This window comes from Gouania willdenowi, chromosome 11 (assembly GCF_900634775.1).
Source record: "Gouania willdenowi chromosome 11, fGouWil2.1, whole genome shotgun sequence".
In the NCBI taxonomy this organism is placed as follows: domain Eukaryota; kingdom Metazoa; phylum Chordata; class Actinopteri; order Blenniiformes; family Gobiesocidae; genus Gouania; species Gouania willdenowi.
The window spans coordinates 15873076-15899746 of record NC_041054.1 but is presented as its reverse complement, the minus strand read 5'-3'; the positions used below and the strand labels follow the sequence as shown (position 1 = coordinate 15899746).

The following is a 26671-nucleotide window of genomic DNA, read 5'->3' as shown; positions in this document are numbered from 1 at the left end:
TTTATATTCCACATGTAGTAATCAGTGGTTTCAGTATGTAGAGATATCATTATTATTATTCAAATCTATCCGAAATCTAGTTTAAGACCTCTATGCTAGGAAATACTCAGCAAGCCCGTCAATTACAAAATGACCACTCTACCATCAGATCACTCATGGTTAAAGACCATGGATTTTAGTCGAACAAGTCAAGGATCACAGGAGCTTGGAATAAGGTGTCACTCACCACCCGAGTGGAGTAACTCAGTAGAAGTTGCACATAACACACAAACATCAGTTAATGTGTGTCTGTTTGTGGCCTGTATCAGGCATCGTTTAGAGGTACATTTGTCTCTGAAATAGATTTAAAAACACTGTGAAATTAATATTCACAGGATCTCCACCTGTGCTTTTTTGAAAGGCACCTTGTGGCCTCTGCGCGGCCGACTAAATCACTGTGACATGTAGAGCAAATGAAAGCTTCTGGTCCCTGATAGTTTCTCGGATGTCCTCTTCCTCCCATCAGGCAGAACTTGTGATCAGAGACTGATATCATCACGCCAACGTCTCGCTGTCATATCCGATTTCTGCTGCTCATGTCTCTGAACTGTCTCTCTAGGTTGGATTGGCGGCAGACCATGCTAACCAGCGCGACGCCATCGGAAGCTAATAAATCATCTGTGCTTTTATTTCAGATTTATTTGGACCGTAATGAAGACGCGACGGCCCCCTGGATGTAACCGGCGGCGACAGGGTGACACTGATGAATGGCTGAAGGTGTGTTCTCTACAGTTGGAAGGAGAGGGAGGACTGTCAGGCTACAACCGTGCACAGTGTGCACGTGTGTGTGTGTTGGCGTGTGTGTTGCAATGATTCAGCGAGTGAGAGGATGAGAAATCAGTCATAAAGATCTGTGAGATCACTGGGTGGGAGTATAAATACCATCATCATCAAGTTTGTAATTATTAAGCATCACAAGGCTGTGAAAAAAAGAATTAACTTCTGTAATATGATCCCGATTAATAAAATCTTTGAATTATTTGTTATGAGATTTGGGGTTTGTAGTCTTTAAATTCATTGTTTCACGACTTAATGTCCTACTTTATCAATGGTTTGAGAACACAAACGATTCTATCACATTCTATCACTATATTATTGTACACTCTACATGCTAGTGACTACCATATTTTTTATCTTCAATAGTTGTGCCGACACCTCATCCTATTGGTGGAGAGAACAAATGCGAATGAATCCTGGTTCGTAACGTGTCCTTGGACACCCTACGGTGTTATAGCTTTGGGATAGTGATTGATTAGCAATGCTAACTGCACACAATTTTCATTTGTTTTCACAGGATTTTTTCATTTGTTTTCACAGGATTTATTCTGTTTTTGAATTCCTATACACGCGTGTCCGCTTGCTTATTTAGCAATCATTAGTAATACTCGTCATGGCTTGCCTGCAGCAATGCTAAAGCACAGTACCAGCAGCAGTGTGTGGATAAAAAGAGGTCTTATTGCAATTATAACAGAAGCTATTATGGTAAAAAATGCTTTTAGCATTTGTAGCGAATGTGTAGAGACAACTTGTTCAGTAGGTGGCAGTAAGAGGTTCAGTGAGTCTGCATTGGCCAATTATGCTGCCCTCGGTCTGATTTGGTGTGGCCCCCAAAGTGAACGCACAAAATGACAGAAAATACGCAAAACAAAAATAATACAATAAAATATACCAAAAATTACAGCATTACAGAAAAATACAGTAAAAGTCAAGAGAAAATACTCCAGAGTAACAAAAGTACTACAAAAATGAACAAAATAGTAATACACGAAAAAACCTCCAAAGAAACAAAAAACTACAACAGAAATACACACAATGACTCAAAAAAACATACAAAATTATAATAAAAGTACACAAAAAGACAAGAAAAACACAAACTACTCTCAAAACTGACTCCAAAAAGAAAAAAAAAAGACAAATAGACAATATGACTTCAAAAGACGTACATTTTACAGGAAAAATGCACAAAAGGACAACAGAAATACACAAAAAACATACACATAATGACAGAAAAATACACAAGGTTACTGTAAATACTCTGTTGTTTCCTGTGTTAATGCTCTGATTGCTCATTATTCTAAATGCTGACATGATTGTACATAATGTGGCCCTTCGATCAAACAAAGAAGCACATCTTTTGCTGCCCCTGCTGAAATAGAAGTTGCCCACTTCTAGCCATAAGGTATTTAGAATAAAGGCATAGTCAAGATGACCTGCACCAGTGCTATCACTGCTCAGCACTTCAGTTCAAGCCATACGATACGATACAATTCATGATTTGATACGATATATCCCGATACTAAACAATACGATACACATTGCGATATCAATAATTAGAAATTTCACCTTTATAAGTACAAAATGGTATGAAATACATTTTTTTTTTTAAACTTGCAAGAACAACTAAATAGTAATTAACTGTAATTCAAGTACAAATATTAAAAAAAGTGGTGTGTTTATCAAACTGTCAAAGTTTAACAAGGTCTTAAATGGTTCATGTTTACATGCTAGCATATGTTAGCGCAATTAAATCATTTTTTTTGTTAAAAAACATGATTAAAAAAATCTATTTGGACATTTTTTGTAGCGATACGATAATGGCGCAGTGAAATATAGCGGTATTGACATGCTTATTTACCACCGGTGTAGGGTTGTTACTAATGATTGTTTCTCTTCCAATATCAACTCTTTGACGTGCCTGGTTGATCGTTGAAGGTTTTTACCATAGATTTCTACATTCTGTACCTGCTTAGGGTCGCTATTGTTTGTCATCTGTGTCCCCACTTGTTTGATCTCTCTAACTTTTATACACTATGTAATGCCACACGCTTTGCTCTGAACCCTGAATGCAGCAGACAGACTTTTAACCTGGTTTCTGCAAACTTCTGTTGAAGCATGAGAAGGGAGGACACAACTGTGTTTCAAATGCAAACGAGCTTAATTTTCTTAAAAAAAAACATTAACTTCAGTAACTTTTTAGGGTACTTTTACCAAAATAAGTGGGCTTTGCAGTTTTCCCAAACAGTTATTAAAATTGTAGCAGTAAAATATAAGAAATCAGCGATACTGTCATACGTGCCATCATCAATACATCCAACTTTTGGTCCACATGTTCATTATAACCATTATCAAAAAAGTCATTTATACAAACAAATGCAAACCTTTACCTTTGAATGGTAACATTATTTCTCGCTGCATAGACATTGTCATCTCTTTTGCGGTGTTGTCGTACTTTATTACAGCACCTCTGTCTTAATAGCAGCTCTTTCTGCGTGTCATCGCTGTTCTCTGTCAGCCAAGGACAAATCGACTGAGCTTGCTCAATGCTTCAAGCCTGGCAGCTTCCAGTCATCTTGTCAATCAATGAATCCATACGACGCTCGTCTCACACAAACCTGACATAGTGTGGCACAGCACTTTGTGAAGAGCACTGAAAGACACGTAAACTCCATATTGCTCCGCTGTTTGACAGCAACTTTGTTAAACCTCTCATCAAGCAAAATGTTGCTGCTTTAGAGGGATTCTGAAGCAATAATTTACCGAGAAGTAACCACATGTGAGTAATGACACACTTTATGCTTTGAGAAAAGTCATTTAGCACAACAAATCATTACAAAGAACCAGATAGTAGGTTTAATGAGTTATCCAATGTCACCTACTGACATGGTTTAGTGTTTAATTACTTGATTCCAACATTGGTTAAACACATAAAGTGTGATTTTATTCAAGCTTTGATACAGGCATACACAAGCATAGGAACTAGTGATGTACCGTATTGGATTTTTGACGATAACCGATGTCGATATTTTATCCCCCCTCACACCTAATGATAATGTTGTTTCTGTAGTATTAATTAAAATGCACAATTATTTTGCGTACTCTTTATAATGTTGGCCCGCTGGCAAATGCAGACGTGACAAAGTGGTTGTGTATCACTTATAGGGTTATGTTATGCACACAAAAAAAAAGGTAATTTGATAATGCATATAAATTATATCATATTTAGTGTATTTTAACTTTAAATTATATATAATAATCTCATAGAAAAATGGAAATTATAGTTTAAAAAACATATTTTAGAAATAATTATCATCGTCAGGATTACGGAGCACCTGGTGGAAAGCACGTACACACTGTAAAATCCATAATATTAACTACCTGATGTAAATGTAGAATTATTAATCATATTTGTGATTCCTAAATGGGTTTTTTTCCACGGTCAAAATGATACAAGACCCTCGTATGAAGTGGGGCTTAAAAAAAAAATAAAAATGAATACACATTGATATGTATAAAATCAATATATATTCTATGTATCACTTTTAACTTGAATAATCTTAAATTTAGATAATAACTACTTGTATTTCTGTTGATTTAATATTAGCACTTAAGTTGCCGTTCTTATTCTAATATATTGGAATTTCAATTTGGTAATAAACACATATTTCTGAGGCAACTTAGAAACATTAACCAACTATATTAATGATGTGTGTGCACTAACGGTGCTTGAGTGAGCATTTGTTGTTGGGTCTGTTAGCTTCTTTTAACAGCTGTCTTCCTGTCGCTCTAATTACTGCTGTATATTCATTAGAAGATGACTTGAGGACATTTGGCATACCTGACCTGACAACAAGCATTAAAGTAACCACAACAGCGTTGGAACATCTCAGTCCGTCCATCGTCACAACATCCAAAATGTCGTTTTACGTAGGGCGAAGACAGTAAAGATCTCCTCTTCCTCTCACACACACAGTTAGGGCCTTTCACTCTATGTTTCTACTCTTTTTACCAGCTGTCACTCACTGACTGCAGAAATAATTATCAAGATCTCTAATCAAGCTATATATCTTTTTCCATACAACATTCTTACTTATACAGTGATCAACCGCTCTCTCCATTATTGTCCATCTTATTTTCTTTGTATATTGTATTGTTCTTTGCATGTTTTTAACTTCTTTTTGTCTTTGCTTGTGCGGTGTGACCTTAAATAACATGTATTATAATTATTATAATTATTTCTTTTGGTAATCGCTCCAGTTTGCTACCTTATCCGTAGCTCAGTTTAGCAACATATTATCATTCCTCAAGAGCCTTTAGATGCTCTTTTTTTTTTTCTATTGTTGACAAACAAATGGCTCTCACGCTCAGATGACACAATCATACAAATGCACAGTGACACATACACAACTGTAAGTTTGCAGAGCCAGTTAATTAGAGCTCGAGGCCCTTCTCTCCTAATGAACCTGAGGGTAATTAAAGAGCCTCGGGACACGGGCGTGTCTGCGAGCTAGCTCTAATTAAGCCCCAGCGAGCTGATTTAGCTAATTAGCTAAAAGCTCGATGTCGGACACCAAAGCATTCTAGCCCCAGTAGAACCCAGAGCTACAATGTTCCCACACCGTCCCTGGCAACACTTTCATTTCCTGGGGCATTAATCACCAGAGTTACAACTGTCACCATAGTGACTGCCATGTGGGGATGGCAGGAGGAACAGGCTGCAGCGCTGAGGGCGATAGGTGTGGAATGTTATGTTTAGGCTTTGGGAATATGGGATCACTGATTTAAAGTTCTTTGCCAGCAAGTACAACAAAAATTTATTTAGAGGAAAGAAAATAGGCTGTGTTGAAAAATGTCGCAGCCAAGGCATTGTGACAGGGACGTCCACAAAGTGTCGGGCAGGGGGGCACAATACGTTGATCCCGATCTACCGGTCGATCGAGCAAGACCTCATAAATGAATGAGAACGGCACACGTTTACCGGAAATGAAACCTAAGCAAAAACCTAAGAAATGAAACCTATTCAGCTTTTGACCTCAGTTTGAGGGGGCGCTAGCGCAACCATCTGTAAGTTTAATAGCCACAAACCGGGCACAAGCTGGTTTCTCTTTGTCATCGAGGCGAAGGTAACGCGAGACAGGTGCCCAGCGTTCTGGACCGCACGGCACCTGGGTACCGCGTCGGACGGTGCGGTTGCCAGCGCGAGAACGCCAGCGCAGAGTTGGGTTTTGGACGGCAAACCGAGCTGGGGCCGGTACCCACGCACCCCCACAAACATTCTTGAAATCATCTTAGGACCCCCACTCGGCGGATCGCGACCCCTGAATTTGGATCCACTGTTCTAAAGTACAAAATGAGCTATAAATTACTGAAACACTCACACTGTGCGCTACTGACTGGCACCGTTAAATGTGCTTTTTTTTGTGCGTCTTTGATGAAGTGAGCAGCTGTGTTTGGTGCTTTGTATTTCTTAAATATATTTTAACCAAACTCAGTAACTTTTTAAGTGTTACTGTTTAAATATAATTTTTGTATTTTAATATCAAAAAAGTGAAACAAACTGCCAGCATGTGTATAATACATTTTCCTGGCCTTAATATTATACAAACATTGAATATTCTTTAACAATTGTAATAGTAATATTAATATAACACTAATTGTAATAGTGTAAATACTACAATTTAATTATTTACAATTATAACACTGTAGCTGGTTGTGCTGCTATTGACATTACAGATGTAGCAGAACAGAGCAGTTGATCACTTCTTCTTTGAAGAAGAAGAAGAAGAGTAAACTGCGCTGTGGTTGTTAACTGCCATTAAACACCATCAAATAAAAAAAACCCAGATCACTCTTGTCTCCACCAACATGCTGTATGCTAGTCGTCACTTTTATGAACCTTGAGTCAAGGGTTGAGCATTTTTGGGGACCTCTCTGGTGTTATGGTATATATGAATTGATTTATTTTGTGTGGCCTGGGCTGGTTCTTGCCATGATTATGGATTACTTATACAGTAAACCATGTAACACCCCTAAGGTGTTGTATTGTAGCTACCACAAATAAGCTATGAATAACATATATATACAATGTTCCTCTGATAATGAGTAACTTTAGTCAGTGCTGGTTATAAATATGGGCTTTAAGCCCGATCACGGAGGCATTTTGTGTGGCTCGTGGGCCGCGAGACATCCTGAATGACTGAGAACAGCAAAGATACCAGCAAAGGAACTCTTATTCACAGTGAGTAGTTGCAACATTCCATACTGACTTAGCAAGTGATTTATGCTTGATGTCCTTCCTGTAATAAAAAAGGGAATAAATTCCATAGACCTGAACCAGATCATGTTATCTAATGACTCTCTTTTACCCGGGTCAATGAAATGTACTGAAATTAACAGTTAATGAACTGGCTGTTAGTGTAACAGAGACATTTAGTGGATTTTAACAAAAATCTTTATAAAAAAAAAACCCTGGTTGTCACCGCCTGAATTTTCCTCCTCTAAATAACTCTTCATTGTCCTAACAGACTCCTCCCCCAGGAAGTTTACTCTCTCTCCAACTCCCTCGTGTTGTGCAGAGCGATTTCTGTCGTATCTTGCGTGTCAGCAATTCACAACTTTTTTGTCGGTCCAGGACCAGCTTCTTACCTGCCCTTCCTTTCATGGACCGAGGGGTAGAGGGTTGCACATGGGTCTCGTGGGGGGGGGAGTGCAGTTCACGTGACTCCTGCGCAGTAATGACGCGCCGCTGCAGCATCTGCACACCTTCACTTTGGCATTGAGTCTAAAAAAATACAGCCAAGAGAAGGAGATGTGAGCACAAAATCAGAGGTGACAATATTTCAAAATAAAAGTGAAATCAAAATCATTTAAATGTATTCATTTTTCTTCTTTGTGGCCTGGCACCAAATGGTCCATGGACTGGTACCGGTCCGCTGCCCGGTGGTTGGGGACCCTTGTTGTATGCAAGTAGTGCAGCTGACTGTGCAACAAGAGCTCACAATAACAACTCCAGACACGTCAAAATAGCTCCAACACACATCCTTGTGTTGTCAGTCGTAATAGTAATCATGATAAATTAAATAGCAGTAAAATAAATAAATAAATAATGATAAATATGGTGAACAGATAAATAAATATTAGATAATGGAAAATAAATAAATACAAATTAGATAAATAAATACTAATAAACTATATAAAATAAATAGTAAATAAATACACTACAAAAACCTAAATACAGATGAAAAAGAAATCTACATCTGAATCAACAACTTGACATCACATCTGGCTAAACAGGCTGCTTCATGGATTGTATTTTGATGTATAAAACCATTCAAAAATAGTACTTCAGATGTTGTTTTTCATTCATTAAACACATTTTAAATTATATTATGTACATGACTGGTACAGACACCCTGTAAGGTGTGTGAGTTTATAACTGTTTACTGGAGCTTAAATTGAACACCTGCTGCATGTAACTGAAACATGCATGGCCTTCAGGACATATAGACGTTGTCGATGACATGCAATTTTCCTGTCATACACTTGTGAGTCATTCCACAGCAGCAGTTCTGGGTAGGGTGCTTTGCTCCGGGACATTTGAACATCATTTCAACAAGACGTCTGGAGCCAAGCCATCAACACAGTCCTGCTAATAATTACTTTCTGAAAGAAAGTGTGTGAAGACCTAGTTTTATGACCTTCAAGTGGTTTTTTTTTTTTTAACCGTTTCTAAATCCTGTAAAATAAAAGAGAACATGCTAGAAGTTTTTACATTTCTGTGGCCTTCTCGTCGTTTTAATAACCCATTCACTGATTCCATCGAGCTCATGCCACTAACGACATCCAACTTTAACTATAGTGAATTATTTCCCTAACGGAAGAGCTGGCTGTGATCTAGCATGACAGCAGGTAATATAGATGGTGGGATGGTGCGATGCAGAGATTGAAAAGCAGAACGAGGAAGGATTCAGACGAGGGTTTTTTTTCCTTTCAAAATGCATGCGATTTGTAGACACGAATAGATAGTATCAGAAGATCGTCCGTGGGAAGAGTTAGAGGAGGACAGGGAGACGGAGAGGAAAACACTGCCAGTTGTGTTCGTTATTATGAGATTAAATCCCATCTCTGACAGACCTGTCAGTGCAGACGACAGAATCAAACGCAGGCGGTAATTTGACTATGCTTACCCATCTCGCTGCTGCTCAGCTGGCTAATGACAGCCAGGCGACAGAGCGATGAATATGCAAACTATCTCTCCCTCTAATCTCTGCCATCTTCATTCCTACAAAATGTCCCTCATGTATCCTACACATACATACACACAGTTATATGCAGGATATTGTAGGTTTTCATTTATTTGTATTCTCAGAAGGAGATGTTGACATCTTGGTGTAGTGACAGGTGAATGCATGCAGACTCAGGTCCCCAATCTGGGTTTTAACAGTAACATTTCTAGCATTTAGCAGCTAGCATCCCTATTTTTTTCCCCCGCTAGCTGATAACTAGCTGATCCTTCTGGCACACCCACAGCGATCCCAGCCAGGCCAGGTGTTATTTTGCTCTCACTTTCTGGAAGATGAACGAGAGAAGCTTTCCTTCCACCTCCCTTCGCACGCATTTGCCTCCCTTGTTCTGTCTTTCCTCCCCCCTGTCCCATCTCTCCATTGGTAAAAGCCTGACCCAGTATTACGGTGACATTATGGGGCCACTTACCGCTCAGCTAAAATAAACCCTTGTGAAGGAAACGTGTGACAGAACGAGGTTATGGCGTGCTGCTGTGCAAATTAATCAAACAAATAAATGAAGAATTTAGGGTTTAGCATTAAGGATTTCTCCCTTTCTACTACAATTCCATTTTTTTCATTGTCTTTCTCTGAGAGAGAAAGGATCAACAAAAAGGATCAATGCTGAGTATAGCGAGTACAATTCAGAGCTTCAATAAGACATTTGTGGACAGCCTTTGATGTTTCTTCTCAATGTTCAAATATGGTAATGGTAATCCAGATCTGAAATTGATGTTTTGATGCTCATTTATAGAAACTATTTATTTATTTTTTTAAATGCATCTTAAAGCTGCTCTCCGGAGATTCTGAGAAACGTCTCGATGTCCCGGCCCAAACAGCTCCACTTCCTCCCACTGCCTCTGCCAATCTACCAGAAGCCACGCCTCTACTTGTCTGCACTCGCATCGTGGAAACATAACAAGGTCGCATCGGGTCACATTGTTATAGGTCTATGGGTCAGGTAAGAGCCAAAATCATATTTACCTGTTTGCTGTTGTGACGCACGGCATTGTTTCCGTGCACAGTTCCACATTCACTTTGATTGACAGTCTCTAGCATGAGTTTGAGTCATGTGAAGGAACAGAAAACATTGACCTTAAAACATCAAAGCTGAGGAAACCTCATGGATGAGAGGTAGTCAAACTTTTAAGGGAAAGTTGAGTTGAATTACTGCGATGGGGATGAATGAGAACCTTTCCAAGCAGAAAAAAAAAAAAATCTAATCTCCTAAATAAAATTTCTCTTTATTTTAGTTACCTTTTACAGCTTTCTTTGTTGTTTTGCTTTGTTTATGGCAAAACGGACTATGTACTTAATATTTGATAAAAAAAAGAGGAAGAGTTAGTAATTGCTATTGTTTTTCATTCATTCACTTTTTCATGCATGTTTATTCTTCACGTTTATACATTTGATTATTCCGTTTCAAACCGACTACATACACAGTGTTGACAATACGGTAATTCTTATTTGTTGGTCTCACTAAAATAAGTATTCCTTTGTGATTCAGCGTATAGTTCTTCAGCAAATATTGGCATGGACTGGAATTCAAACCTTTAACCTTTCGGCTGAGCTTGGACATCCCACATACACCAGAATAAGTATGTGTGTAAACTCTCATTCTAGTTCTACATGCATTCAGCATTATGTTTACTACAAAAATGATTCCAGGTCCATTTTAGCATCCACGCTCCATCCTGATTAATATTGATGATGACAGCGCACGTCTTGACGCGGACAGGTCCATATCGATCTGTAATAAAGCCATTGAGCCGCATGACAAATGGAGAGGAAGGTAATTTCTGAGCCCGTGATTAACAAAAAATAATTAAGTAATTGAACTGATTTATATATTTCTTTAACCATGAGTAAAGTTTGTCTGAATTTTAAATAAGCTGCGTTACGATGTGTGGAGTACCACAACAAGTGAAAATGAGATAATTCAGATAATAAATCTGTTTGCTTTCTTATAGTAAACTTTTAATTATCTACTATTTGTTTTTATTGATTTACTGTATATTTACAATATTTTATGGGGGAAAAGCCTGTCACCCTGAGCAGAGGGAGGATTTTATCTGATGTAATGTATGGAGGTCTGGGCAGCCTGTAGCATGTGCTCTCTTGCACATGCTCTCTTGTGAGTGTTTCTGTTTGTCATTGTGTTAATAACACAGATGATTACCTCTTCTGATGAAGAGTTAAGTCACCGATCCTCTACCCATTTTCGATTCCCATTATGTCTGTAAATAGACTTTGTGATTCTGCGATGTCTTTTCCATCTGCTGTCTGTGGTTGCTGAGCTGTGCAGGACGTTTCCCGGGCCAGCTGTTCCACAGTGTGTTCTTCCTGGGAAAAACATGCAGGTCTTCTGGATCCTCCTTAAACAGCCTTGCTCCCAGACTTTTAGCTTACTGAGTATCATCTTAGTGCTAATTTAAATGAAAAACACCATTCTATTCAAACAACTCCCATTACTAAATGAATAGTCTGTTGACTTTACTTGACCAGCATGGCCACAGCCCTTCAAGCAACTGTTTTCATTGGTGATGAGAAAGCATCACTCTTATGTCTGCAAATACCAAACTATAGCCTCAATTTTTTTTTTTAAATTTCCTTACTCATTTATAATTTTCTCACGTCACAGTTTTAGGTACCGGTTTCCCACACATCATTAATAGTGTTGGATACAAAAGCACAATATACGAGACCAAGACTTGCCCGAGACCAGAATGCACTGAGACGAAGACAGGTCCAAGACTTATGGGGGTTGAGACCAAGTCAAGACCAAGACCAAGACCACTGTGCTGTAATCAAGACCACAATATCCGAGACCAAGACTTGCTCGAAACCAGAATACACCGAGACCAAAACAAGACATGGATTTTGGGGAGTCGAGGCCGAGTCAAGACAGAGATGAGCTGAGACTGAGACTAGACCAAGACTTGCTCGAGACCAAAAAGCACCATGACTTTTGGTAGTCGAGGCCGAGTCAAGCCAAAACAGAGACAAGACTAAGCCATGACAAAGATGAACACCTGAAGAGGTTCACTTTCAAAGCACAACATCCAAAATTCTCAAACCTTGATTTTTATCTATTTTTTATCATTATATGTATGTAAAAGTGACTGATAAGTCCAGAATTATATAATTATATAACTGTGGAACAGACCGGTCTGGGATTCACTGAGGCACACACAGTGAAATCTTGTTTACCTCTCAATCTCAGAGCGGTCTGTTCCCCAAAACCCTTTGACCAAATAAACCCTGCGTCCGCATCTGACCTGAACCCTAAAGCTCGACTCTGTCTCATTCATCCAAACCGCCAAAACATTTTAAATAATTGAAAATAAGATATTTATTATCCAGATGAACGAGGCCTAACGTAAGTGTTCAAATATGTTTTTGACAAGAAATAAGAATGACTCATCTCTGAGTAATTGCAGATGTCAAACATATAAGTACTGGAAAAGTTTTCCAAGGAGGCAGAACAATCAGTGAGCCAACGGTACATGTTTGAAGTCAAATTACAACATGAATTAATCAGGAACAGTTCCAAGTGCTTCTCCCAATTCTCACATTAATAAAGTTGAAGAATAACTGGTCAGTGCCGGTCTTCTTCAAAATAAGACCAAGACCGCTCTCGAGTACTACTATAGCTGATTACATCATCATACAATGGCTTTAGGCATGTCTGCAGGGAAGTTAGGATTTTGAAGATGCTGCTAATTATAATTTTCCGTTTATAGTAAAGTTTTTGAGAGGACTAACATCACCGGACAATTCCAAAAACATGACAGTGTTAATCTGATGAAAGGGAACAAAACTCGTCTTTGAACACTTTTCTTAAAACTGTTTTTGTTGCAAATACACTCGAGGCATTCCGAAAAGCAAGCATCACATCTTTCTGACCAGCCTTCGCCATTTACAGCAACAACAAACGTTGCCCTCAGACTTATCATTGACCGTGATCTCAAATTCTATTATAACATTAGGACCTCGTAAAGCAGCTTGACAAGGGAAGAAAAATAAAGGCAAGTGAGGTCCAATGGCATCTATTTTTGATACACAATTGTAAACAATTAGACTGTTAAATACACAGTATTATTCCACAATAACACAAACACAAGTATCTATTTAATTTGAATATATATATATATATATATATAACTTCAGGCTGCATATATACCCCTTATACTTTTTGTCATATCACGAGTACTCCTTATTTAATGTTGTGCAATGTATATTTGTGTCAGCAGGTTCGTCTAATACCTTTCCCCAGTCTGGTCCAGCATTAAAGTCAGATTTAAGCCTTTTATTCATCTATTTATGATGTTTTGGCTGTTTTAGATTTTGAACTTCACGTTTTGATGCATTTTGAAGAGTTTGCCATCATTTATTAACGACTGATAAGGAAATTGTATGTCAGCATGTAAAAATGTGTCCCATAATGTTAGAAGTTTAATTGACGAATGTTTCTGCGTATGCCATGAGATGAGTTCAAGTACCCCTGAGGGTACACATATTCGTTGAGAACCACTGGCCTAGGGAACCTTTAAAACACATCTAATATTGTCCTATTGTTACAATAAACTTTAATAAAATGTCAAAACACATTTTATGTTGAAGCGTATGTCGTTATTTTAATTTGAATCAAAATGATTTCAATGCACTTGCTTCATATTTATCCACTGGTCCAGAAAGCTTTGGTTTACATCACTCAACTGTACTTGTTCAAGTTCACAACTTTTAAATGAAATATCATTGACGTTAAGTAATCATTAGAAACATACCCCCCTCTGTTATGAACACCTGTGCCCCAGAAATGTCTTGGCATGGCCGTGGGCGGCAAATTCCCAGTTATGATAAAGCTGCGGGCCATAAACTGTTGCCCAATCCTTTACCATTAACATGTATTGTTTTCTTTTACTAATGAAAAGGCAACGTGGGTATAATGCTGACAAAAATAACTGAATGTGATCCTTGAAGCCTACTCAACTATATAAAGGCCAGAAGAAAAAGAACACCCTGAACAGGGCGTCAGTCCATAATAGTTGTGCTAAAACACAAAGACAATCAAAGCTCTGCACAAATTCCGTTAAATCAGGGGTGTCAAACTCATTTTAGTTCAGGGGCCAAATATGGAGCTGATTATCTTAAGTGGGCCTCAGATTTTAGGCAAGAAAATTAGTAATTTGAACATTATTGTGCTTAGGGCGACCGTGGCTCAGGTGGTAGTGGGTCGTCTTCTGATCGAGAGGTTGGGGGTTCGATCCCAGTACCTGACTATGTGTTGAAGTATCCTTGGGCAAGACACTTAACCCTAAGTTGCTCCCAGTGGTCGACTAGTGCCTTGCATGGCAGTCCTGTCCCACTGGTGTGTGAATGTGAGAGTGATTGGGTGAATGAGCTGATGTGTAAAGCGCTTTGAGACTGCTTCAGTGTGGTGATAAAGCGCTATATAAAATCAAGTCCATTTACCAAGTCCATTTAGTTTGCACTTCCACGTATAAATAAATGATCAGATATGTATGGCACTGATAATATCAAAGCAAGTGACACCTATTAGTCCTTTCAGAATCTTCACTTGAAATTTTTTTGATTTGTCAATTTTTATGTAATTTGACAAATGGCAGGTTTTCTTGTAAAATGTAGAGTTCCTTGAACAATTTGAGATTTAAAAAAAGCCCTGATGAGCCCTACTAGTTTTGTGGAGTTTCACTGAATTTGTGTATTATTTTAGTGATATCTAGCTGAGATATCTACTGAATTAGTTGGTCATTTACACAATGATTCATGGTTTCTCTGACTTCTTTCATTTCTGCTGTGGGCTGGATTTGAGTTTAGTTTGATACTTGTGCCTTAAATGGTCAGTAAAGAGACCAGTTAGGGTACCATTATGGGAGAATGCTACTTGGGAAAACCAGTGGGAAGATGCAGAAAAAAAAGAGGTCAACGTCTCTGATGCTGGAACCCACAAACTTGTGATTATCCTCTACATTTAAGAAGCTGAATTACCATAAACTGTAAGTAATACCACACAAAGAAGAGCAGGCTAGTCAAAAAAAGATATTTAACCAGTGCATTTTATCCATATTACCGATGTGCTGCTAAAGCAATAATATAGAAGGTTAAGTAAATAATAATGGTGCAAAATAAACCTGATGGTTGTGAGAATTGAAAAGCAAAGTCATCTGCGTGTAACGGTTGTGTGTCAGCCTGTTTTTTTTGCATATAACAAGTGCAGCAGGTTAGGTGTCCCTGTTGCCTTGTATTGGAGATCATTGTGCATCCATCAGAATGCCATTAAGCACTGGCCAGTGAAGATATGAAATGGCTCTTACTTTGAGGCCATCACTGATCAATGCTCATAAACATTTCATGTCATGATCATCGGGAGGCACAACAACGCACATCAGCACTTGCAGCTTTGGGCACCGGCGGCGTGTTGGCGAGGCGTGCGTTCATGCACATAATGCTCTCAGAGACTCACCTCGTTGCTATCACATCTCTGCTACATTAAGTATGTATATTTTATGCAACAGAGCCATGAAATTTCGATGAAAGTACACAAACACACACACGCGTTAAAATGTTGTACCTTACACTCCATTAAACAAACACACACGGCAATTCATGCACTAAAAGAATATATGTGTGCCAGCAGTGTGTATGACGGTATGTTATGGTGTGAAGGGTGAAAGAGAGACAGTTGCTGAGAGGAGGGTGTAATGTGTGTGTGGGGGGGGGGCACGTATCATCAGGGGAGGGCTTTACAAAGTAAGCCAATTTATACAAGGTATCCCGGTACGAATTAGTGGCTAATGACTCTATTAGCTTTCATTTTTGCACCGAGGAGATTTGCTTGCATAAATTAGGAGGCGATCATCGGCAAAGTGTCACGGCCAAAGGACAGTTTATAAATACAACAGCCAGGCCCTGTCAGCCCAACCATGCACTGATATAGACGTCTCTGCAGACTTTGTTGTCGAGCGCAACAGACTTGTGCCAGTCAGCCAGTGACAGGGGACCAAAGGGGGTACGAGGGTGGAGGGGGGGACTCTCTCGCCATCATCCCTGAAAAGGTCAACGCAGCCCATTGACCTGCTCCGCTGTCGTATCTGCTGATAAAAATCAGATAAACTTAAGACCACTTATCGATCCAGGCTGCTGGGCTTTAGGCAAATGTTGGCCAAGCTCTTCTCCTCCTCCTTGTCTTCCTCTTCCTTGTCCTCACAAGTTTTAACATTCAATTAAAAACCAGCATATTAAGGCCTAGGACTGACACAAAGATCTGATTGAGCAAAAAAAAACGGTGGATAGTTTTCATCACCTTGATTTGGCTCAGTTTGTGTTCACAGCGCACTTTTTCATCCGCTCCAAACAGCCTCTGATGCAGTTGAATGAGCTTTGGCGCGCTGTTACTGGAGTAGGGATTTCTTTCAGCAGTCAAATAGACATGAGAAGAAGAGGCTGTCATCTATTGGTTAAAGTGAGCGCAGAGGAAATTCTTCAATTCCTGCCCGTTCTTTCACTGCATTCAACAAAGCGGTAGCAAACAAATTGCCGTGCTTTTGATGGCTTTGATGTTTTGTTGCGTCAGTTTCCTGCCCACCAACAAAGCCGTGCACTCTATATCATCTTTGACACTTCCTGTGTTTGCTCCAGTCAACAGTGTTTGTGTCCACAGCCCACCTCAATCGCTCTAGAACTTGATTGGTGACACTCAAGAGTCCGGCAAAGACGCTTCAGAATTTGCCTGATCTGCTCTAGACTCATGGTAGCCTGGAATCCATCCTAATCTCCTTGTATTATTCAATGTCTAATACAGGCGATTAGTCTGGAAGGCTGAACGGGGCGGGACAAACACATCAAACAATGAGCGGACCTGACGACAATAGTGCAACAAGCGTTGATCTTTTTTCCTAAACCTTCCAGTTGGAAACTTCCACAATATAAATGGTTTTAAAGCTTCTGGCGGGCGCCATGTTTGTTCTGACGCTGAGATATGACGTTATTTCTGTACCACTCTGATTGGCTCGGTTTCTTTCGAAATGAGGAAGTGAGCAGAAACCGCGCCATTACTATACCCACTCTCTTACAAAATTGTAAGGAAGTGGGTGTGGCTCAATCATCGCCAGGCTAGACTCAAGGCGGACTATTCGAGTAAACAAATCCTAGAGCGTTTTAAGTTTCTTTCGTGTGAACGCACACTAATACTGTAATGTAAAGGATGAAGACAAAGGGCAGAGAAAAGTGCAAGACTTCACATATGACAATCCTTGTTTTCCTAAAGAGAGCAGAGGATGCTGGGTTATTAGGAAATGAGATGATGAAGAGTGGGAGGAAGGACTGTAAGATTAATCACAAAATTTTGAGCATGAGTATGAGAGCACTTGTTAGAGCTAAATAGTCAGAAAGAGGCGGTAGCGAGTGAGACTGTGAAAAAAACAAAAAGGGAGATAAGTTGACGATAAGAGATGAACAGAATCCATGTTTTTTCAACCTCAAACTCATTATTTCAGTGTGAGGTGGTTATGGAACAAGTATGCATGCAGTGACACGACAGATGAGATAGTGCGGCTGTGGTTTGGAATGGAGAAAACATGGGGCCCTGCGGCAGGAAGGATACATAGCTGAGCAAAAGGTCCAGGAGTCAAAGCTAGTGAGAAAAGAGCGAGGACATGCTGCTGCAGGCGGAATGAGAGTCGGGGCTGAGGGCAGAGGCAAGGAAGAGGCAGAGAGGTGGAGCACATGTGCTGGGCAGCACTTTCACCTCCTAATCAGCCCCACACATCCTTTACCCTCGCACTCTCCATCCTCACGCAGCAGCATCTTCTAAGGCCTGGCACTGGCCCTCTGCACCCACACTATCTCTGCACACTTCCTGCTTTCATCTTGGCATCACACACACACACACACACACACACACAATGTCTGTGGCTTTCTCTGAGGAGGATGAGTATAAGAGCTCAGAGCAAAGAGACCCCTGATAAGACGACGTGCAGGAGTTTGATGTGAGCAGAGGCCGATGACACAGATAATACACTCAGCTCTGGGCGAGTGTTAGGGTGAGTGTGAGTGTGTGCACACGCGTGCACGTGAGAGGCCCACAGTCATCGGCTGTAAGAAGGAATGATGAGGGTAAGCCCCGGTTATCAGCTCAGTCTGTGTCTGTGACAGCACCTCCGTGTGTGTGTGTGTGTGTGTGTGTCACCAAAGGGCCACAGCAGCCATGGTGAGCAGGAAGTGCAGTCTGGGTCAGACTGGTGACACATGCTGCACAGCTTTTACTGTGGTTGGTGTGTGTGTGTGTGTGTGTGTGTAACATTTCTCTATCTTTCTCCATCCGTCTCATTCAATTTACATTGAGGTCCACTTTAAAGGCCAACATATGCCACACATCCTTGAAAATAAATTTGTCACAAGTGATAAAATAAAGATAAATCAAAAGTTGGTAAGAGAGTGACCATGGAGGCGGTAAGTACATTTGTCATGGATGAGAAGAGGAAGTGCCCAGCTTTAGTCCTCTCCTGCCAACTAGTGGATGAAAACAGAACTACAATATCCTGTAGTCGAATATGACTATCTTTATTTCATGCTCATATCTATATTAAAACAATAAAAAAAAGCTTGTTGAGGCTGTTTTTTTTTTTGTTTTTTTTTAACTAATGAAATCTAAAATGTTATAGAAAAATTATGTAAAAAAAAAAAACTGCCAATTTTGCTAAAACTTTGGAATATTTACTTTTTTGCATGATAATGGGGATTTAAATTCCATTTTCATTTATTTCATAAGAAAAACAAAAAAAGAACAAAAACAGAGAAATAGAAAACAATCAAAAATGTTCAAAATAATATACGATCCACGTACGATGCACAAAGAAATCAAACCATCTGTAAACACAAGTAAACCTATTATACGCTATTTTACACAATAAGTAAAAATAATAATTGGTAGATAGTATATATATATATATATATATATATATATATTCTACATTAAACAAGCATTTTAATGAAAATTATTCACTTTAAAACACCTACAGCAGGAACTTTCCTTCACAAACAATGGTGTTTAATTCATTTTGCATAGTTATTCAGTTAAAGTTGTGCAATGTAACAACCCCCCCCCCAAAAAATAAATAAAAAATACATAACTAAATTAAAAAATTAAAAATAAAGCTATGTATATCAATGAGAGAGAGAAAAATAAACAATTTAAACACTAATCTGATTCAGTTCACCTCTGTCCACTGCACAACAAGATTTAGCACAGAATGCTTCTAATGTAACACAATGAGTGGACCTAATCCTCCCTAATACATCTATATGATACAGACACATGATTCATATGGATAAATCCTGTTATAACTCATTGGAGATGGCTCGTTATGATTACACAGAGTGCTCTCTGCTGGCCATTATCGTTCAAGTGCATCTTCACACTGAAGGACACAGAAAACCCTGTTTGCACTCTGTGGAACCATTTAAAGCTCTATGTGTGTGTGTGTTTTTTTTTTTTTTTTTAAGGTGAGCTTTTACACACCAAACATCTCTCTGTGCGCATAAAAGCTGCGCATCTATTATAGGCTCAATAATAATAATAAAAAAAATTGTTATTCTTTTTAAATTAAATCAAATAGTGATGATTCACTGCTTTGCCTCTCAATAAGACACAGCAATAAATGGCTAGTGGATTGTTTTAATGTCACCATAATCTGACCATAAGGTTAATAAGTGTCACTAATGGTTATAAATGAGAGGCTGCTTGTTACTTTTGTTTATTGGCGCGCTTTCTCTACGTCTCCTCGTGGATTCCAGCAATATAACATGTCGCTCTCACCTCGATGCGAAATGAAATTAGACTCTTGACATCGGCCTCGCATCAAGTCCACGCGATGAACTCTTCACCCGGACACGAGGCGACACGCACGGCCAGACCTTATCAGACAGGCACGCGGCGGGCACCCGCTGTGGGACCTGTGGGAACAGAATTACACGTCCTAGGCTGCCATCTACCGGCGGAAAGGTGAAATGACGTCTTCACAAAATAAATACTGGCATGGACTTATTTTAAAACCTTAAAGCAGTGGTGATGGTCACAATTCTGCAATAAAATAAAAATAAAATTCATTTATTTAATTGCAATAACAAAACATGCATTGCTGTCTTTGAAATGATTGGCCTTCTTATAGTGTGGACCTTTCACAGCATGTGCAGACAAGGTAAAAAAAAATAATAATTAAAAACATAATTTAACAAAATAATTAACAAAATTTTACAATTAAGTTTTTAAGTGTTTATAAAATGGGAAAAGGTTATGTACAGGGTGTTACACATAACCATTTACACACACATGCATCCGGTTAAACAAGTACATACACATGCATGAATAGACTATTTATGTATACATAAATGTAGTTGTTAGTTAGTTTTTCTCTTTCTTCCTATATATATATATATATATATATAGATATATATATATATATTATATCTATATATAATATATATATATAGTTATATTTTATATTATTTCCATATATAAGCTATATATTTTTTTATTCAGAAATTATTTTAACACATTGCAGGTGACCCCATTTAAATTTCACTATAGCAGACATACCCCCATGAAAATGCATTATTGTGTGTATTTGGATTTTCTTTTTGTTGTTTCTAAAGATGCAACTCCTCCAGGTTATTGATATAAGGATATTGTTATTATATGCTATACTTCTAGTGAGTTGAATTGATATTTGAGTAAATATTGTACCTTATTTATGTGTATATTTCATATTTAGGTCACCAAAGTATGCAATCAGATTCCTTAGCCAACTTTGGTTATATGATTTATTTCACTGAGATTTATTTTCTTCTTTTTTGTATTTTGTATTCTTCTATTTTCTACATGCTTAATTGCCATCCATCCATCCATCCATCCATCCATCCATCCATCCATCCATGAGCAAATGTGACACTTGGTGCAAAACACAGAGACAGACAGTTAAATAGAGAGAGAGAGAGAGAGAGAGAGAGAGGGAGAGAGAGAGAGAGAGAGAACAGGAAGAGGCAGAAGGCAGTTTTATTGGTTAGGTTTTATTGCTCTGTGTCTCTCTTTGGTCTCTTATCCTCAGTTTTACAAGACTAGAGGCAAAAGGTGTGTGTGTGTGTGTGTGTGTGTGTGTGTGTGTGTGTGTGTGTGTGTGTGTGTGTGTGTGTGTGTGTGTGTGTGTGTATGTGTGTGTGTGTGTGTGTGTGCGTGTGTTAATGGTTACATCCGTAAGCCAAGGACACACTGTGTTGGGGCGAATGTTCATTTATGTCCATTTTTTTTATAGTTTATGTGTCTCACTCTTGGTTTATTTCAAATCAGTTAAAAGAGATAAATGTAAATATGAAGTTTCATCGAAAATGTGGAAGTATACAGAAAACAAACAAGAAGATAACAAACAAGCGCCATCATTTTTCATTCGGCCCAACAGAAATGTCTGACATGGCACATTCCCTTCATCGGCAACATCACAATATTTACACATCCAGTTAATAGTGTAAGGGATAGTGATCCCCATGTGCCCAAAGATGTTGGATCCTTTTACAGTTTGTTTATGGAACACCCAAATAGGCAATTTTTCTTTGTTATTCGATCGATCTCAGAATGGACACGTGCACTTGAATCATAAAGCAATTGAAAATGATAGCACTGTTAGCTCCTGGTAGCACTGTAGTGATTGTAAACAGGGAGTGTCACAGAGTGTGTGCTGTGAAGAGTCTAGATAATCATGAACTATGTTTTTAGTCCTCTTTGATGCTCACATGTTTTCTTTTAGCTTGCATTAAGTTGGATTTCTTTCTCCTTTTTGATATTGATAATTTACCTGTAGGTTCCAGTGGGTCAATCCCTGGCTGTCATTTCTCAGAGTTTTGTTGCTTTTATGAGGTCAGAGTGCAGGACGAACGCAAAAAGTACCTTTGTCCGGTCCAGAAACATGCATGTAAATCATTGCACAAAATACCCCAGGTTGTTTTTTCCCCCCCAGTATTATCAGTGGGTGCTTTAAAAACCCACTGAACCCCATTAAATAGTCGGCCTACAGTGGATTTAAAAGGAAATGATATTGGCTACAGACACACATGCTAATAATCACTGCTTAGAAAGAGCTGGACTGCATTAGGAAAATCTATTAGATGTTTGTTGTTGTTTTTGGTACTTATCACTTTTAAAGACAATCTAAAAAACTCATTTCTGAAAAAGAAACCAGATCTGTCAGCACTATTTTTAAGTTTTAGATTTCATGTGTCCTCTCAGTGTTTCTTGATACTGTCATTGGTGTTTGTGAGTTTTCCAATTATTCTATTGTGTTGTACATTTTTTGTATTTTTTCCATTTGTAATGTTATTTATTCTCACCTGCCAGATGAAAAGTAGTAGAAATTGGATAATTCTGGAATATTTACATTTAAAAGTTCATATCGACAATATATCATCACTTATTGGGATTTTTTTTTTTTTTTTTTTTTAGAAAAAATGCAATTTTAATTATCTTGTTTTTTCATGCAATGCTTGTTTTTTTTTTTTAAAAAAAAATCTGTTTTCTTTCTTTCTTTCTTTCTTTCTTTCTTTCTTTCTTTCTTTCTTTCTTTATTCTATTAAATATATTTCAGTAATAACAAATATGTTATCGTTATTAATGTTTTCATTCACATCCTGATTTTAGTTATTGCCCCACCTAAAATGTTAGTGTTTTTTCATTGTGGAACATTGCAAAATATAAAGAAGAAGAAGAAGAAGAAGAGAAGAGACGAAGAGAAGAAGAAAGAAGAAGAAGAAGAAGAAGAAAGAAGAAGAAGAAGAAGAAGAAGAAGAAGAAGAAGAAGAAGAAGAAGAAGAAGAAGAAGAAGAAGAAGAAGAAGAAGAAGAAGAAGAAGAAGAAGAAGAAGAAACAAATGAGACTCAAAATTTAAGGTGAAAAAAAAAAAACAGCTGACAGGGCAAGAGGAGGGGGGGAGGGGAGGATGTTTCTGGTAGGAAAGTATAGAACAAAGGAGCTTACAGGCATGGTGGTCAGATAATGCTCCATGACTTCCTGCAGATCACGTCAGAAGGAAATGCTGCTGGTGGTGGAGGTGGTGGTGATGGGGGCAGGGACAGGACAATATGAGTGATCATGATGTTCCCTGTGCTTTTCTCCTCTTTCACCTCTAGGTGGCAGTAAAGGACAAGCAATGAGTTGAGTTGTAAGGCGTCTGCTGCAGAATTCAGACTTAACTCATTTAGTTGTGCACAACTACAACTAAATAGTCAGAATACAGCAAAACTAAAAAAAAACATTTTGGATGCATGAAGAGTGACGTGTTTAATCTGAGTTCAAAGGTGAAGAATGTGCAAAACAAACACATATTTATATAACGCCTTAGTGATTGAAGGGTATTCACTGAAGTGTTCTTTTCGTGCACGCTAAACTGGGGTCTGAGGGTGATTACTTTGAGTGAATGTCCCTCTTTGGGTGATGCTGACTTGAGTTTGGCCTTTTATTAATTCAAATCTGTCCTTCTTTGTGTTGCAAATTGATTCCATCTAATTTTATTACAAGCCGCACAACCTGCGTCTGATATCATTTACATGTAAAACTATAATTGACAATCTTCCCGGCTACCGTCATATTAGAACGGATTAAACGCAACGCAGAGGCGTGCATCGGGCTGACGATAATTAATATGAACTGTTTACCGCGCTGAAGGGGCCACGTTGGTTAATGGTGTTGTTTATTGTGTTGCAGGAGCCGCTTGTTTCCGGTGCATCAATCGCCATGTCATTCGCTGAGCTCTGGTGTCACCAAGGAGTGATGTCTGTGTGGTGATTATAACGGAATAAAAAGGATGTAATGAAGTGCTTTCCGCCCCGTTATTCTCGTCCACACGCCGGCTGACAGCCTACCTCCTCACTGGCCTTGACGTTCCATTCCTCCTCCGACGCTACACACTTTTCCCCTCCTTTTATTTTTCTTCCTGAAACTCACTTACCCAAAGAAAAGTCGTCACGTTTGCTGATGACGCTGCTATATTTGCGTTTACCCCTCTTTCGTGCTTGCATGTGTGTGTTTGTTTATCCTGTGTCTATGTTTGATTTTTGCACACAGCTCTCTTTATGGGAGCCTATGTGTGCACAGGAGAGAGACTAATGGAGCAGGTTGGTGGTGATTAATTGAAGAAATAGAGAGTGGAGTGTAGTAATTAAACAAAACAAGGTAAAGCAAACGACTGGGCCGCCATCTGGACCCGCAGGCTGAGAGCGCATGCATTTACCCACTGCCAAGCATGCCATTTATTTACTCATATAAAGATGGTAGGGGACCGGCTGAGGCTCCAGTGTGTGTGTGTGTGTGTGTATAGCACAAACACAGGCATGTGTTGGAATAGCCTGCGTGTGCACAAGTGTCACCGTTTCTTCATATTTGCGCTCATGATGGTATAAGAACATCTGAGGTCACATCGTATTTGCTTTGGTTTTGGAGATGTGCACAACCTCGACTCTAATGGGACCAGTTCAATTAACACGAGCCAATCCAACAGGCTTATACGCACGGATGTGTCATTTTATATGCTAATGCATCACAAAATAAGCCCAACAAAAACAAGCATCCCCATACATACATTTATGAGCTCTGTTACATTTGAAGTCACTCAACCATCAGCTAAATCTGGTCTCCTCATTTCACGAGTGCTTCAGAGGAAAAGCCGAGGAGTGGCGTGCACACATGAAATTGCTTACATTATATGCTGCAATGTTTTTCCAATGGGCTGGAACATATTAAGCTGAAAATGAATAGCAGGTCTTCTCGACACCATGTTGCGCGGTGGCTCAGCCTTCACTTCCCCTTCTCCGAGTGCTCCATCATGACGACAGCTGTCACTTTTATTGCCCGTGTATGTGTCCGCCTGTGTGAATATACTGTGTTTGGGCCATATGTTTAAATGTATCTGCATTGGAGTGTGCATTTATATGCAAGTGTGTGTGCGTGTTATTATAAAGCTGTGTGCAGTGGCCCTCTAGAACAGGTCATGTGTTAAGACAAAGGATCACATCTGCCTGACTCCTGCTGGAAGGGAACCCAAGCACATCTATTTGTTCAAACTGCAGATGGAGAAATCAAGGAGATGTTAAAGTAATGTGGCCCAAAAGTTGATTATCATAAACATGTCATCTTTTATATCCCCTGGCAGGTATGCACGCAAACACATGTGTGTTACGGTACTGATGTTTGGATATGTTTGTGGTGTCTTTGGTGTTCCATATGCATATGGAACACCAATGTGTGTGTGTGTGTGTGTGTGTTTCAGACGCAGGCTCATTGGTATGCTGAGTGTCTCTAGTTCCCCTGTGGTGCTGGGTGGGATAGGAAGCATCTGTCACCTCTGCAGAGATCCAGCATGCTGCTGACTTAACCCTTAATGTGCTGCATCACCTGAGGGTTGCTTTTCTCGCTCACACACACACACACACACACACACACACACACACACACACACACACACACACACACACACACACACACAGAGAGAGAGAGAGAGGGGGAGAGAGAGAGAGATTTCCATTGGTAGAACCACCCATGTGGGTGGGTCCTCTGTCTGATCTCCACCCAGATGAATAAATCAGTGGGAGGAGCAAAAGAAAAAGAGGTGTGGCATAATGAAGCAGAAAGAGCATCAGCCCCCACACCTCGACATCCTGCTGAACATCAAATAGAGTTGTTGACACAGTCATGTCCCTTTCTCTTTTCTTCTCTTTTTGGACCTTTAAGCTCTTTTTTACGTGTATTTGACAGGACAATAACAAGGAACTCAGGAGAAACACAACAGGAAGTGAACTATAACCAAAGACAGATTTCCAGCGATTGTTCGAATGACTTGACATGAAGTTGTATTTGTGGTCGTCAGAATCACTAAAAGTTCCACAAACTGTTAAACTGTGACGTAAATGAATGAATCTGTTCCATTTCCTCATATTTGTTGTGCTGCTGGGAAGGAATTTTAACTAATGTCTTTAAATGAGAAGTTTTTTCTCATTTTCCCCAAGCTTGATCCTAACCAAGGCCTTGTTATTAGCTGTAGCCTCTACCGCATCATGTTCTGTGTCCTTGTGTAAGAGATTGTGTCAGCAAGCACAAAACAATAGATTATTTAATGTGACAGTTTCACAGTCCGCCGTGAAATCATGGAGGATTGACAAATTGTAATCACTATGGCAACTTGCTCAAATAAACAACGGTATTATATCACTGTCCATGACTTGGTCTGAGTCGTATACACACAAAGTCTAAGTATACACTTACAAAGCTAATTCAGAGACAGATTAACAATAAACGTTTTATGTTATGTGAAAGAAATGTGTTTGTTTGTTTTTTGTTTGTTTTTTTAATCATGCACAGTTTTATCTTCTAATAAAATCAATTGAATAGAGACTCAATTAATGTCAGTAAAACTAGAATTCAGTGGAGCTAAACTGTGTGGGTTTTTATTGCAGCACGGGAGAATTAAAAAGACCTGTTTTGGTGGAGATTTTCAAACGACCCACAGATCATT

At 39.1% G+C, this 26671-nt stretch overlaps 1 long non-coding RNA gene across 1 annotated transcript in view; it reads right to left on the bottom strand.

Moving 5' to 3' along the window:
- LOC114472449 (uncharacterized) overlaps positions 1-20056 on the bottom strand; it is a 69788-nt gene extending 49732 nt beyond the window's left edge. Inside the window, exons 1-2 of the long non-coding RNA XR_003675102.1 lie at positions 19939-20056; positions 7462-7597 (exon numbers count right to left, since the gene is read on the bottom strand). This is a non-coding gene — a long non-coding RNA (uncharacterized LOC114472449). The remainder of the gene's footprint in view (positions 1-7461; positions 7598-19938) is intronic.
- Between the last annotated feature and the right edge of the window lie 6615 nt (positions 20057-26671).